This window comes from Amborella trichopoda, chromosome 6 (assembly GCF_054954075.1).
Source record: "Amborella trichopoda isolate Santa Cruz 75 chromosome 6, AtrichopodaSantaCruz75HAP2 v2.0, whole genome shotgun sequence".
Taxonomy (NCBI): domain Eukaryota; kingdom Viridiplantae; phylum Streptophyta; class Magnoliopsida; order Amborellales; family Amborellaceae; genus Amborella; species Amborella trichopoda.
Window position 1 is genome coordinate 13,070,041 of NC_142341.1, and position 13,408 is coordinate 13,083,448.

The window sequence follows — 13,408 nt, forward strand, 5'->3', positions numbered from 1 at the left end:
TAGCCTTAAGACGTGGAAAAGTCAATTTTTATGATTTTTCAATTCCTCCTTCAGAGCATCCAAACACGATTTTTTATACTTTTTCTGGAAAAGTGGCTCCCCGAAATCTGAATTCAGAAACCAAACGGCCCTTAGCGAAGTGAGCTTCTATTGTTTCTCTTTCTTTCATTAAACACTTTACAAAAACTAAAAATCACAAAATAAATAGTAATAAGCAAAAATATCCTACACTTTGTACATGTGCACTGTTGGGTGAAGAGTTTTCCAATTCTAAGGCTATCCTTGGCTTATGTGGGAACAATTAATCATCTTGACCATTCACTGATAAAGGGAAAATATGATGGATCAAAAACCATGATCTCCTGCATAAGTATATGGTCAAATGGATGTGATATATAAGAATTTCCCTATTTGTATGTATCATCCTAGTGTAGGGGTGGTGTTCATCTTCTTTGTATTGTTTCAATTTATATCATTTATCACCAGGAAACCAGCATCCCACCTGAGCATACATAGAGATTCTTTCATAGAGGCCTAGTTTATGAGTTTCAATTAACTCTTGCTGAAGTACCAAATCATTTCTCTCGAAGGGTGCCTTTGGACCATGAAAATAGTTGATATGAGGTGTTAACCTTGTATTGTAGATTGTAGAAAAAAAGTGCACCGCTAAAATTCACCCTAAAAGGTTGTTCGGATGTCACAAATCTACAATTGATCATCTTGACCCCGACATATATGGATATAAAGAAAAAAAGGGGGATTTCAAGTCCTAAAAATAATACAACTTGTAACACATTATCTAGATTCTAGACCTTCCATTTTCAAAATTTTAAGTGTTTATAGATCTGTATGAACTGCATCATTCTTCGAGCTTGAAATTTTATAATTTGGTTCATTGTTTCAAGAAATTATAATTTAGTCTGAAAATAGATTTTTAGACCATCATAAGAGTTTCTGACACCAAAAGTACATCTTTTGCCAAGATTTAGAGGAGCGCCTTACTCTAGCTATTTAAAGATGACAACTTATACAACCCACACCATTGGAAGATTGCTTGAAGAGAGAGGAAAATGGCTGGAAAGATCTTTTGCAAATGGAACAAGGGAGGCTATCTTTCACTTTGCTGGTGAGCCTAGTCTATTTTTCTTATTATTTTCTTTCAAATCTTTTAGGAGGTGGTGAAAGATGACATCGTTACAATGGCCCATGTTCCATCAATGAGGTAAGGTGAATAGAGCTATACATTCTACTTTCCAATTTCTTTAATTCTAAGGAAGAATGTTATTGAGGGCGCTTGGATGATTCAAGGCCATTAAGCTTGCTGCTACCCTATAGAAGATTATAACAAAGCTCCAGATTATTAGATTGAAAATGGTTGCTTATTTCTAGAAACCAATTAGCTTTTATTCAAGGTTGGTAGAAGATTATAACAAAGCTCCAGATTATTAGATTAAAAATGGTTGCTTATTTATAGAAACCAAGTAGCTTTTATTCACGGTTGGCATATTATTGACAGTATATTAATTGCATAAGAGTTGATTCACTGAAAACATTGGAAAGAGCTAGGAATTATACGTAAACTAGACATACATAAGGCTTATTGATGGTGTAGAGTGGGACCTGCTTTCTAGAGTAATGGGGGAAAGGTTTTATAGCAAGGTGGAGGCTTTGGAACATGGGGTCAATATTGTCAAATTCGCTTCACTTCGACCGCAGCTTTCGGATTTTAGGCCTAGACCAAAGCGAAGCTTAGTACTGTTGCTTCGGTTAGATTCAGGTTTGTTTCGGGATGATTCGACTAAATCAAAAAAATATCTATATAAAAGTATTGTTTTTTGAAAAAAAAATCATTTTTCATTATTTTTATATATTTTTTATATATAAATATTTAATTTATTTATATTAAAAAAATAAAAATAAAAAAGTCTGAAATTTTCCCGCGAATCGACTGAAGCACCAAATTACTTCATTTTTCTAATCAAACCAAAGAAGACTCCGAAACGAATCTAACAACATCATATGGGGTGCAATTCATTAGTATATTAAGCTATTCTAATGAATAAGAAAACCGTTGGTTTCTTCAAGGAAGGGGAATCAGAATTCTATTTACTCTAGGGGTCGGAAGCTTTTCCTTGATGTTGTTATCGGTTTCTGAAGAATAGGTGACCTATGATTTTAGCCTTTGAGTAGCGGGCTCATGATCACACATCTGCATTATACGAATGACCCTCAACCTTTCAACCATACAAGTGAGAAGTGTAACTCGAGCTTATTTCTAGATAAAATTTGGCACAAATCCCTTATTTCATTCAAAATTTTCGACTGCCTTACCTCATGCGGTATAACTATCATCCTCTCATTCCCTTCCTTTTTTCTTTTTTTCTAAAAAATTGTCATTAACAACTTTTTCATACTAAATAAGTACTTTCTTTTCTCTTCCCTCACGGGTAAACTTCTCACAATCTCTCCTATGGATCTTCTCTATCTTCTCTTTCTCTCTCTAAGATATAAAATTTGGGGTTGAAGATTAATATGAATGAAAAGAAGATATTGGGCAACAAGTATATAATTGTATATCCGTTCGCTACGTGGAATCCCATGTGTATTGGGTGGGTAAAGATAATATTTACAAGTTTGTGGTGCATTTTACTAATATTTACTTATTAATATTTTAATTTTTTATATAAAATGGGGAGAAATTTATGATCATTTCCATCTAAATATTCACTACTAGAGAAATTTTTGGAATTTCTATTTACATTTATATATTTTTTTCTCATTTTTTATTTTTCCCAAAATGTGTTCCAAGTGACATTGATTTTGGGCTAAAGCCTAAATTATAATTTGTTCTTTGGATTTTGAGGGTACAAAGTCAAGTAAATTAAATCACTTTCTTGACTTTACATCTTCGAAGTCCAAAGTCACCACTTCCTGAAAATCTTCTATCTTGGGATCTTCAAGGTTTGAAGTCCAAACTTAATTTAAAATATTGAAGATTTGAAATCAATAACGGCCATTATTGTTTGCGACTTTGAAATCCGCATTTTGGGAAAAGTGAAAAGAGTTGCTTTCGCGGGAGTATACTGTACATTTGCTCACTTCGGGTAAAACTCATGTTAAGGATAATCTTTTGGACCCAAAATTTGGGGAAGCAATCTTTAGAATCTAATAACCAGCATGAAAGAAAAAAAATAGAACTCTCTATATGCCTTATAAAAAATTTATGTCCCAAGTTTGAATAAAAACAGTCCAATTTATGGAGGGCAAGATCTATGTGTTAAGGAACCCAAAACCTAATTTTGTTTCTATAATATCCATCCATTCTACTCTCACTAGTTATCAATAATGAAATAATTCCTTAGCATTCATACAAATAGGGGGATGCACATGGATATAAATATATAATATGTCTCACTTGGGATGCTTAATGCTTGTTTTTACATTTTCCATTTCACTAGTAGTATGGGGAAGAAGGGGACTCTAGGGGTACTATTTTTTGTTTGACTAATTGAATCATTTATCTGTTGATATTTAGATAGATCTCAAATTTTTTTATCAAAATTTCCTCACTAGTCTTCTCTTTTTTTTGAAAAATAGTTAACATTTCATTTCATCAAAATTTTCAGCAGAGTAGAATCGCCAGAGAAACAGAAAAAACCAGCTATTACAAACATAAATCTAAAAAACAAATGCAAAAAAACAAAAACACAATCAAAACAACAAAACACTTTAATCTTCCAAAGCAACTCCATCTTTCGCCAATTGATCAGCTTCCATATTTGATTCAAATCTCACAGTTATACCTTCGCATTTAGTAGTCACTTCTCTTACTAACCCCCGTAAAAGCCAAGGAAACTCAGCTTCTTTCTTTATCCACTTAATTACATTAAGTGAATCCTCCTTTAAGAAGACTGGTTTATTAAATTGTTTACTCAGTTTAACTCCTAAAAACAACGATCTTAATTCTACTTCATTAGCCATAATAACTCCAGTTGGTCCTAAAAAATTTAACAAAACATTTCTTAGACTGTCACGATGATACCACCTAACCCTGCCGAACCTGGATTGCCCATTGAACTTCCATCAAAGTTCATTTTTATCCACCCATCCTCTGGTGCTTTCCAAATCCTAATTCTAACCTCTTTAGAACTTCTTTATCTCATCAGAATATGCAAATTGTACATCAAATTTGTTTGTGACACTCCTCACCACATCTTGTTAATAGCTAACCACTCTACAACAATAACTATGATTTTTTCTTGTATCTCCCCAAGTGATTTGCTCAAACTTTCAAAATATTGTTTATTCCATTATTTCCGTATCTCCCATATTGTGGCAACTTTAACCTCTTTCCAAATAAGTTTTCCTTTCTTACCCACTTCTGTTATATCCCATTCAGCAATGAATCTACAAGCATGTGTTTGAAAATTTGCTTGCACCCCCAACCATTTAAACACCCATATCTTCTTCCCATCAACACAACCGAAAAACAAATGTTCCATTGATTCTTCATCATTCTTATATATCAAACAAACATTAGGAAGAATTTTCCCTTTTTTTATCAGCATATCTACTGTTAACAATTTCTTTTGGGTTAGCAACCAGATAAAACTGGCTATCTCTAAACTTTTGCTAGACTTTTTTCTTCCCATCTAATCCTATCATAATACATCAACTGATAAGCTGACTCAATAAAAAATTACTAGAACTAGTTGGAATCCAGATATATCTATCAGCTTCATCAAGGTAATAAAAATACTGTTGCAACAAAATTAGACAGTTAACTAGTTCATCTGCCACCATATTACTAACTCTTTGATAGGGACATTGAATATCCCAAATTGTATTAAAGCATCTGCCATTTACCATCTCACTGATCAATTCACTTTTGGTATTAACTTTAGCAAAGAGATTAGAAAATTGAAGCTTTAAAGGACGATTACCTATCCAGTTTTGCTGCCAAAATCTAACTTTATCACATTTCCCTATCATCATTTGCATATTACTTAGAAAGAAAATCCGATGAGTAATAATCCCTTTCCATATAGAAGTAATGCCCTTTTTATTATTTCCCCTAGCAATAAGGCCATGTTCAATATCACACACCCATACTTTTCCCCCAATATTTTCCTCCGTAATTGATCCTTCTCATTTGCAGCTCTCCACCACCACTTAGTTAAGTGAGCACTATTCATGGGTTTTAGTCTCTTAATCCCCATCCCTCCACCACTTATTGGAGTACATACATTTTCTCACTTGACTAAATGAAAGCATCTCTTATTTTCATTTTCTCCCCATAAAAATCTTCTCATAAACCCTTCCAACCTTTTCATCACTCTTGAAGGTAGTTGGCAAAGAAACATAAAATAAATCGGCAAATTTGCTAAAGCTGATTTAATGGCAGTAAGCCTCCCTCCAAGAGTTAATAATTTAAATTTCTAATGATCCAACTTATATTGCATTCTCTAAATCAAAGCATCCCAGAAAGTCGAAGGTCTATTGCTTGATATTAAAGACAGTCCTAAATACTTTACAGGAAAACTATCGACCCCACAGTCTACTAATTCAGCAAACTCACTAACCTTACTTTTCTCACATGCCACTCTAAATATGTGTGTTTTTTGGAGGTTTACTTTCTGACCAGTAAAAACCTCAAAGCACTTTAAGAATCTCTTAAGAGACTTAAATTTCTTGTTCATTTGCCCCATAAAATATAAGGGTATCATCAGCATATTGTAGGTGCAAAACCATAATCCCATTATTCTTGACTGTGACACCATTAAGAATACCCATCTCAACAACTAAATTCAGCAGCACACTAAATATTTCCCCCATAATTATAAAAAGGAAAGGAGAGAGACGATCCCCTTGTATAATCCCTCTTGATGCCTTAAAGAAACCTTTAGGTTTACCTTTGATCAAAATTGAGAAATGAGTAGATTCCAAGCATCCACTAATCTATTTCAACCATCTATCACCCAAACCCTCACCTTCATGGTTTGCAGTAGGATTTTCCACTCAAACGTGCCATATGCTTTTTCCAAATCAATCTTGCATACAATTCTTGGTTTATTCTCAGCAATCCTTGAACTTATAATCTCCTGGGCACATAAAATACTATCCAAAATCTATCAGTTTTGGATAAAAATGGACTGTGACCCTTTGACAATTATGGGCAATACTCTTTTAAGCCTAATAGTCAAAACATTTCGCCAAAATTTTATACAAACTCGTCAAGAGACTAATAGGTCTAATATCTTTTAGCCTTTCAATCATCATGTTTTTTGGAATCAGAGCAATAAAGGTTGAATTGATGCTACTATTAACCACCACTCTATCAAAAAATTCATTAACCATACAAAAAAATTCAACCTTTATCTGATCAAAAAAATGTTGAAAGAAGCCTAGAGGGACATCCGGACATGGTGCTCTATGTCCTTCCAAACTAAACACAGCTTCCTTTATTTTCTAACTCTGAAAAAAGTCTCTCCACCCAACTTGACCACTTTGGAGACAATTTAGAGAAAGGCACCTGACTGGAATCAGCTTTGAGTCCAACTCAGTATAGAAGGCCTCTTGGAAATGCTTCACAATAGCATTTTCCAAATCAATCTCATCCCCTTCTAGTACCCCATTAATCTTTAATCCCTGAATATTGTTGTTGTACATCATTTTTGACGCACTTATATCCTTGATGCAAATAAAGAGAGAGTCAATGTCGACCTTATCCTGCTTATACCCAAGACACCACCAGACTCTAGGAACACTGTAAAATAAGCCTAAAACTAGGCAACCTCTAAAAAAGTACTAGAACAGCTTAGAAAGGCATAAAAATGGGAGTTTGGGATGCTTGAAGAATGCTCACAAAGTTTTGTCATATTTCAATAAGTTTTGATATGATCAGGACGAAACTCAGTTATCAAATACAACTCATATCATGCTAAAAAGTGACCTTATAACTACAGCCCCATTTATTGAGTTCCAAAATGATACCATACCATTTACATTAGCTCCAGAACGTCGAGAAACCCCCAGGGATAAAATTTAATTTGGGTTCAATCGGACCTTTCAGGGCTATCCTAGGCCCAAATTATTATAAATGGGTATGTTTCACACTATTGCTGTGCAGCATCGGTGAGCCAGTTGTCATTTATTGAAACTGCGCTTTCACCCCTCGAGATGATTTTTAAGTGCTCATAGCTCCCTCGTTTGGAATCAGAACAAGCTCAAATTCGGACACAAGCTAGGTCTCGACAACCCGGTCATTTTGACATATGGCACGCGTCATGATGTAGCCTGAAATGAGAGATTTACTAGAAAGAATATGTGCCCAAAACCATAAAAATCAGAATGTTACAAAGAAGATGTCTCATACTTTGCGAAGCCATAACTCGAGATCCGTAAGTCGGATCAATACAAAATCAGGTCCATTGCGACCTCATTGTGAAGGGCTACAAGTATGATATAGATTTTGCATTTAGTTAAAAGCCAGATAGTACGAATTTCAAGGTTGAATAGGGAAACAGTTTCTTGGTCCCTATAATCCCAATTTTCGGCGACTTTCCAATTTGGGGATATGCTCAAACGGAAACCAAATTAGACAAAACTTAGTACAAAATGATTGTGAAAATGTCCCCTTTAATTTGTGATTAAAATGAGGACTTGAAACATCGTCGATCGCATTGGATCTGTGGTTGAAGTTTATAGACTTGGTCGGATTTTTTATGAAGGGATTTTTGTCCCTTCAAAAAAAATCTGTTTTAAGACGATCAAAAGACATCAAAATATTCAGAGCAGATCAAGCATCAATTCTACGATGATCGATCATCCGAATCACTTCCACAAGTATCCAAAAAAGCTCCTGAAGTCTATCAATGGCAAGAGGCCCCTCATTGAGGGATGGTTTTATCATTTGCTCAAAAGAACTGATGGGTATTTTGGTAATTTTGTCCAAAAACGAGATTTTATTTCAATTCCATTAATATGTAATTTTCCAAAATTTGGCTTACTTTTGAGCATGCCACCCTTGTTTTGTGATTGCTCTATATAATAGTGAGCGCAAGTTAATTGTAAACGAAAGTTAAGAAGCGTAATAAAAATTAGGGTTTTGCCCCTTCGAGCCTTGAAGTGTGCATAGCTCCCAACTTCAAGAGAGATGAGAGAGAAAACTTTACCACCTTAGGTAATTGCCCTTGGACCTCCTCTCTCCCTTCTCTCCCTTATTTTTCTCCCTCTTTATTATCCCCTACCCACTGGCAAACTCGGAGTGGCGCCCTTCTCTCCCTTATTTCTCTTCCTCTCTCTTATCCCCTATCCACTGGTACGCACCTAGGGGTGTACACGTCATCATCCATCTCTCTCCTCTGTATCAAAATCTCAAGCTCACACCCAGGAGCATACACATCATCACCCCTCTCTTCTTCATCATTATCGCATGTGGACACTTTCCATTTTACAACCTCTTTATCTTTTTGCTTGTCCGTCCTCTCTCTTTTCTCCCTTTCTCTCTCTTCCTTATTTTCTCTTCGTGCCCCAAGCACACCCTATCATCTCTCTACCCGTGCTAATCTCCTACTTTTCTCTCCACCCACGTTCATCTCCCTCTTTTTTCTCCACTTGCGCTCATCTCTCTTCTCATTCATGCCACATTTCTCTCCCTTCTTCCTCACGTCACCTTTCTTTCCTCTTTTCTCTCAAATCCTTTATTTCTTCTCCCTCACGTATTTCTCTCTCTTCTCCCTTACGTCATCTTGCTCTCCTCTTTTCTCTCTCAAATCCTCTCTCTCTTTTTCCTCACGTATTTTTCTCTCTTCTCCCTCACATCATTTTCTCTCCATGCCCGCAAGCACACCCTATCCTCTCTCCACCCATGTTTATCTCCCTCTTTTCTCTCCACCTATGCTTATCTCCCTCTTTTCTCTCCACCCACGCTCATCTCCTTCTTTTCTCTTCATGCACTCATCTCCCACTTTTCTCTCCACCTGTACTTGTCTCCCTTCTTTTCTCTCTCTTAGTTGTCCAGCCTCTCTCCTTATGCTATCACTATCTTTCTTTCTCACGCAATCATTATCTCTCTTTCTCACACGATCATTTTCTCTCTCTCCTTATGCAACCCTCTTTTCTCTCTCTCTCTAATTTTGTATCTCATCTTTTTTTCCCTTCCACCTCACATTTCTCTCTCTTCTCCTTCACACCACATTTCTCTCCCTTCTCCCTCATGTCACATTTCTCTCATCTTTTCTCTTTCAAATCATCACTCTCCCTTCTTCCTCACATCACCTTTCTCTCCTCTTTTCTCTCTCAAATCCTCGCTCTCTTCTCCTTCACGCCTCCTTTCTCTCATCTTTTCTCTCTCAAATCCTCTCTCTTCTCCCTTACATCATTTTTTCTCTGTACCCGCAAGCACACCCTATTCTCTCTCCACCAGTGCTCATCTCCCTCTTTTCTTTCAACTTGTGCTCATCTCTCATTTATCTCTTCACCTGTGCTTTTCTCCCTACTTTTCTCTTCACCCACGCTAATCTCCCTCTTTTCTCTACACCTGGGCTCATCTCCTTCTTTTCTCCATTACACGTAACCAATCTCTCTTAGTTGCCCATTATCTCTCTCCGCACACAACCATTCTCTCTTAGTTGCCCATTATCTCTCTCCGCACACAACCATTTCCTCTCTCTTAGTTGTCCACTCTCTCTCTCCTCACACAATCATTATCTCTCTTTCTCACACGATTATTTTCTCTCTCCTCGTGTAACCCTCTCTTCTCTCTCTCTGATTTTGTATCTTATCTTTTTTTCCATTCCATGTCACCTTTCTCTTTCTTCTCTTTCATGCTACCTTTCTCTCCCTTCTCCCTCACGTCACCTTTCTCTCATCTTTTCTCTCTCAATTCCTCTCTACCTTTCTCTGATCTTTTTTCTCTCAAATCCTCTCTCTTATCCCTCACGTATTTCTCTCTCTTATCCCTCACGCCACCATTATCTCATCTTTTCTCTCTCAAACCCTCTCTCTATTCTCCCTCACGTCACTTTTCTCTACTCTTTTTTCTCTCAAATCTTCTCTCTTTCTTCTCAGTTATGTCATTTTCTCTCCGTGATCGCAAGCACACCCTATCCTATCTCGACCCATGCTCATCTCTATATTTTCTCTCCACCCAAGCTCATCTCCCAGTTTTCTCTCTACCTGTGCTCATCTCCCTACTTTTCTCTCTCTTAATTGTCTACTCTCTCTTTCTTCATGCAATCACTATCTCTCTTTCACATGCAATCATTATCTCTCTTTCTTACACGATCATTCTTTCTCTCCTCGTGCAACCATCTCTTCTCTCTCTCTTATTTTGTATCTTAACTTTCTTTCCTTTCCATGTCACCTTTCTCTCTTTTCTTCTTCATGCCACCTTTCTCTCCTTTCTCCCTCACGTCACCTTTCTCCCTCACGTCACCTTTCTCTCATCTTTTCCCTCTCAATTCCTCTCTCTTCTCCCTCACGTATTTTACTCTCTTCTCCCTCATGTCACCTTTATCTCATCTGTTCTCTCTCTTCTCCCTCACGTCATTCTCCCTCTGTGCCCACAAGCACACCCTATCCTCTCTTCACCCATGCTCATCTCCCTCTTTTCTCTCCACTCGTGCTCAACTCCTGTGTTTCTCTTCACCTGTGCTTGTCTCCCTACTTTTCTCTCCACCCATGTTAATCTCCCTCTTTTCTCTCCACCCATGCTCATCTCTTTCTTTCTTTTTTTACACGCAATCATTCTCTCTTAGTTGCCCATTATTTATCTCCTCACACAACCATTCCCTCTCTCGTAGTTTTCTACTCTCTCCTCATGCAATCATTCTCTCTTTCTCCTGTGATCATTTTCTCTCTCCTCGTGCAACCCTCTATTATCTCTCTCTTATTTTATGTCTTATCTTTTTTTCCCTTCCACGTCACTTTTTTCTCTCTTTTCCTTCATGCCACCTTTATCTCTCTTCTCCCTTACGTTACCAGTCTCTCACTGTCTCTCATCTTTTCTCTCTCAAATCCTCTCTCTTCTCCCTCATGTATTTCTCTCTTTTCTCCCTCACGTCACCTTTCTCTCCTCTTTTTTCTATCAAATCCTCTCTCATCTTTTCTCTCTCAAATTCTCTCTCTCCTCCCTCACATATTTCTCTCTTTTCTCCCTCACGTCACCTTTTTCCTCTTTTCTCTCTCAAATCATCTCTCTCTTCTCCCTCTCACCGCCTTTCTCTCCTTTTTTCTCTCAAATCTTCTCTTTCTCTTTATTGAACGCGAAAATCTTTCTCTCACTTCCATGTCACATTTCTCTCTCTTCTCCTTCACGCCACATTTTTTTCCCTTCTCCCTCACGCCACCTTTCTCTCCTCTTTTCTCTCTCGAATCGTCCCTATCTTCTCCCTCACGTATTTCTCTCTCTTCTTCCTCCTGCCACCTTTTTCTCCTCATTATTCTCTCAAATCATCTCTCTCTCTTCTCCCTCAATTGTATGTACCTCTCCCTCTCAAAACTTTATCTCTCCCTCACACATCTACACTCTACACGTCCTCTCTTATGCGTGAGTCACACTCACACTTTATTACGCATAAAATCTCTCTTTTTGTTGGTTCATCTCTGCACCACTAGTACATGCGCACATACGTGTGTGGCCCTTGCGGTTATTTGAGAGACGATTCCTTCGACCAGGTTACCCATATTCAAGCCAACCTGGGAAGATGAGAAATCAGGCTCAACCAACTGTTTACTCTCTTTCTAGCATTTGTTGTGGCATGGATGAAGCGAGTGTTCAGATCTCCCTCTATCAGCCATCTCACCCTAGCTCGTTGCTTCCCATAAATTTCCTCCTCCATCAAACATCTTTGTAACTCCCTATTAAGATTGTTTCTAGGAATTATGTCCTCACACTCGATACCTCTTGAATTCCCTTCTTTCACATCACTTTCAAAAATCATATTCAAAATCTCCTCAATCTTTCTCTTGTAGTTAACACCATTATTTTGTCTCCATCTAATAAGTTCCTTTTTAACACTTTGCACCTTCTTAGATATTTTGAAACCACTCCAACCTGCTTCCCTTACTTCTTGCCAGATATTCTTCACCAACTCATTAACCTCTCTATTCTTAATCCCTGCCATTTTGAATTTAAAATACCATCTCCCATGTATAGGTGTTTCATTTTCCCAAATCAGAGGGATATGATCTGAAGAAAGTTTGGGAATGCCTCTGACCCTTGCCTTTAGAAATTGCTCAGCCCAACTATTATTGACTAGAAACCTATCCAATCTAGTCATAATAGGGTTAGTACAACAATTGTTAGACCATGTCAAATTGGCCCCAGTTGTCGGAATATAAAATTCGAAAAACCTCTCTTACAAGAATTGATCATATGAGAGGTAGTAGATTCTTCAGGCCATCTGATAACATTAAAATCCCCACCTATAATCCAGGGTAAAGAGAATTGCCTACCAAATTTAGAATTTTCATCCCAAAAACTTGATCGAAGCATAGGAGAGTTAGGCCCATAAACACTCGTACTCATGAAGTAAAAGTTACTAGATAAAAGCAGAAAGTTACAAGAAATATACCAGTTATCAACAATAGTCCATATACATTGAAGCACACTAGGGTCCCATAAAGTCCAAATACCACCAAAGCCACCTATAGACTCTTTACAGCAAAATTGTAGAGGTCTATTCCCCCACACAGATTTAAAAACTTTCTTCTCAAGACAAAAATCAAACCACTCCAACATAATATATGCAACATCGGATTTATTTTAAACAATTTGCTGGTCTGATGCAACACTATGCTAGACGGGCTTCATTTTAAACAATTGCCTTATCTAGCACAGATTGACACATGGTTTAAAATGATGGTGGTTTGACACATTGTACCAGACCGTCATCATTAAAAAAACCAAGAGTGGGTGAGAGAAATGTATATAATAATGGGGGTATTTTCATCGTAAAAAACATTACTATTTTATTTGGGGGATGGTAGAAAAATAAATATTTAGTGGTCACTAATGTGGTTTATAAAATATTGGGGGACATAGAAAGTATGGTCAATGAACGTATCTATAATTTGGGAAAATTATCGATACCCTCTTGGAGGCATGCCCACCAACAATGCCTTTCTAACCACACCACTAAATTCAAAACTATTTATTTTTGCATCGAAAACCCAAACAAGAAAGTAATTTTTTTAGGAAAAAAGCACCCCAAATACATAAACCCATGTTCATTACCATCCTTCTCTTTCAAAGGCTTCCATTTTTTTTTTTTTTTAAATTTCTCCCTCTAGAAATATATAATTTGAGGTAATTTAAAATTTAAGATAATTATTCTCTATAAAAAATATTGAGATTATTTCTCTCTCTAAAACTTGAAGTTTGAAATTGTTTCTCTTTCAAAAA

General features: G+C 36.9%; 1 non-coding gene across 1 annotated transcript; it reads right to left on the reverse strand.

The window, feature by feature from the left end:
* Window positions 1–389: 389 nt before the first annotated feature.
* On the reverse strand, window positions 390–491 carry LOC148781613 (U6 spliceosomal RNA). The gene has a single exon (XR_016058664.1). It is a non-coding gene; the product is annotated as a U6 spliceosomal RNA (small nuclear RNA).
* Between the last annotated feature and the right edge of the window lie 12,917 nt (window positions 492–13,408).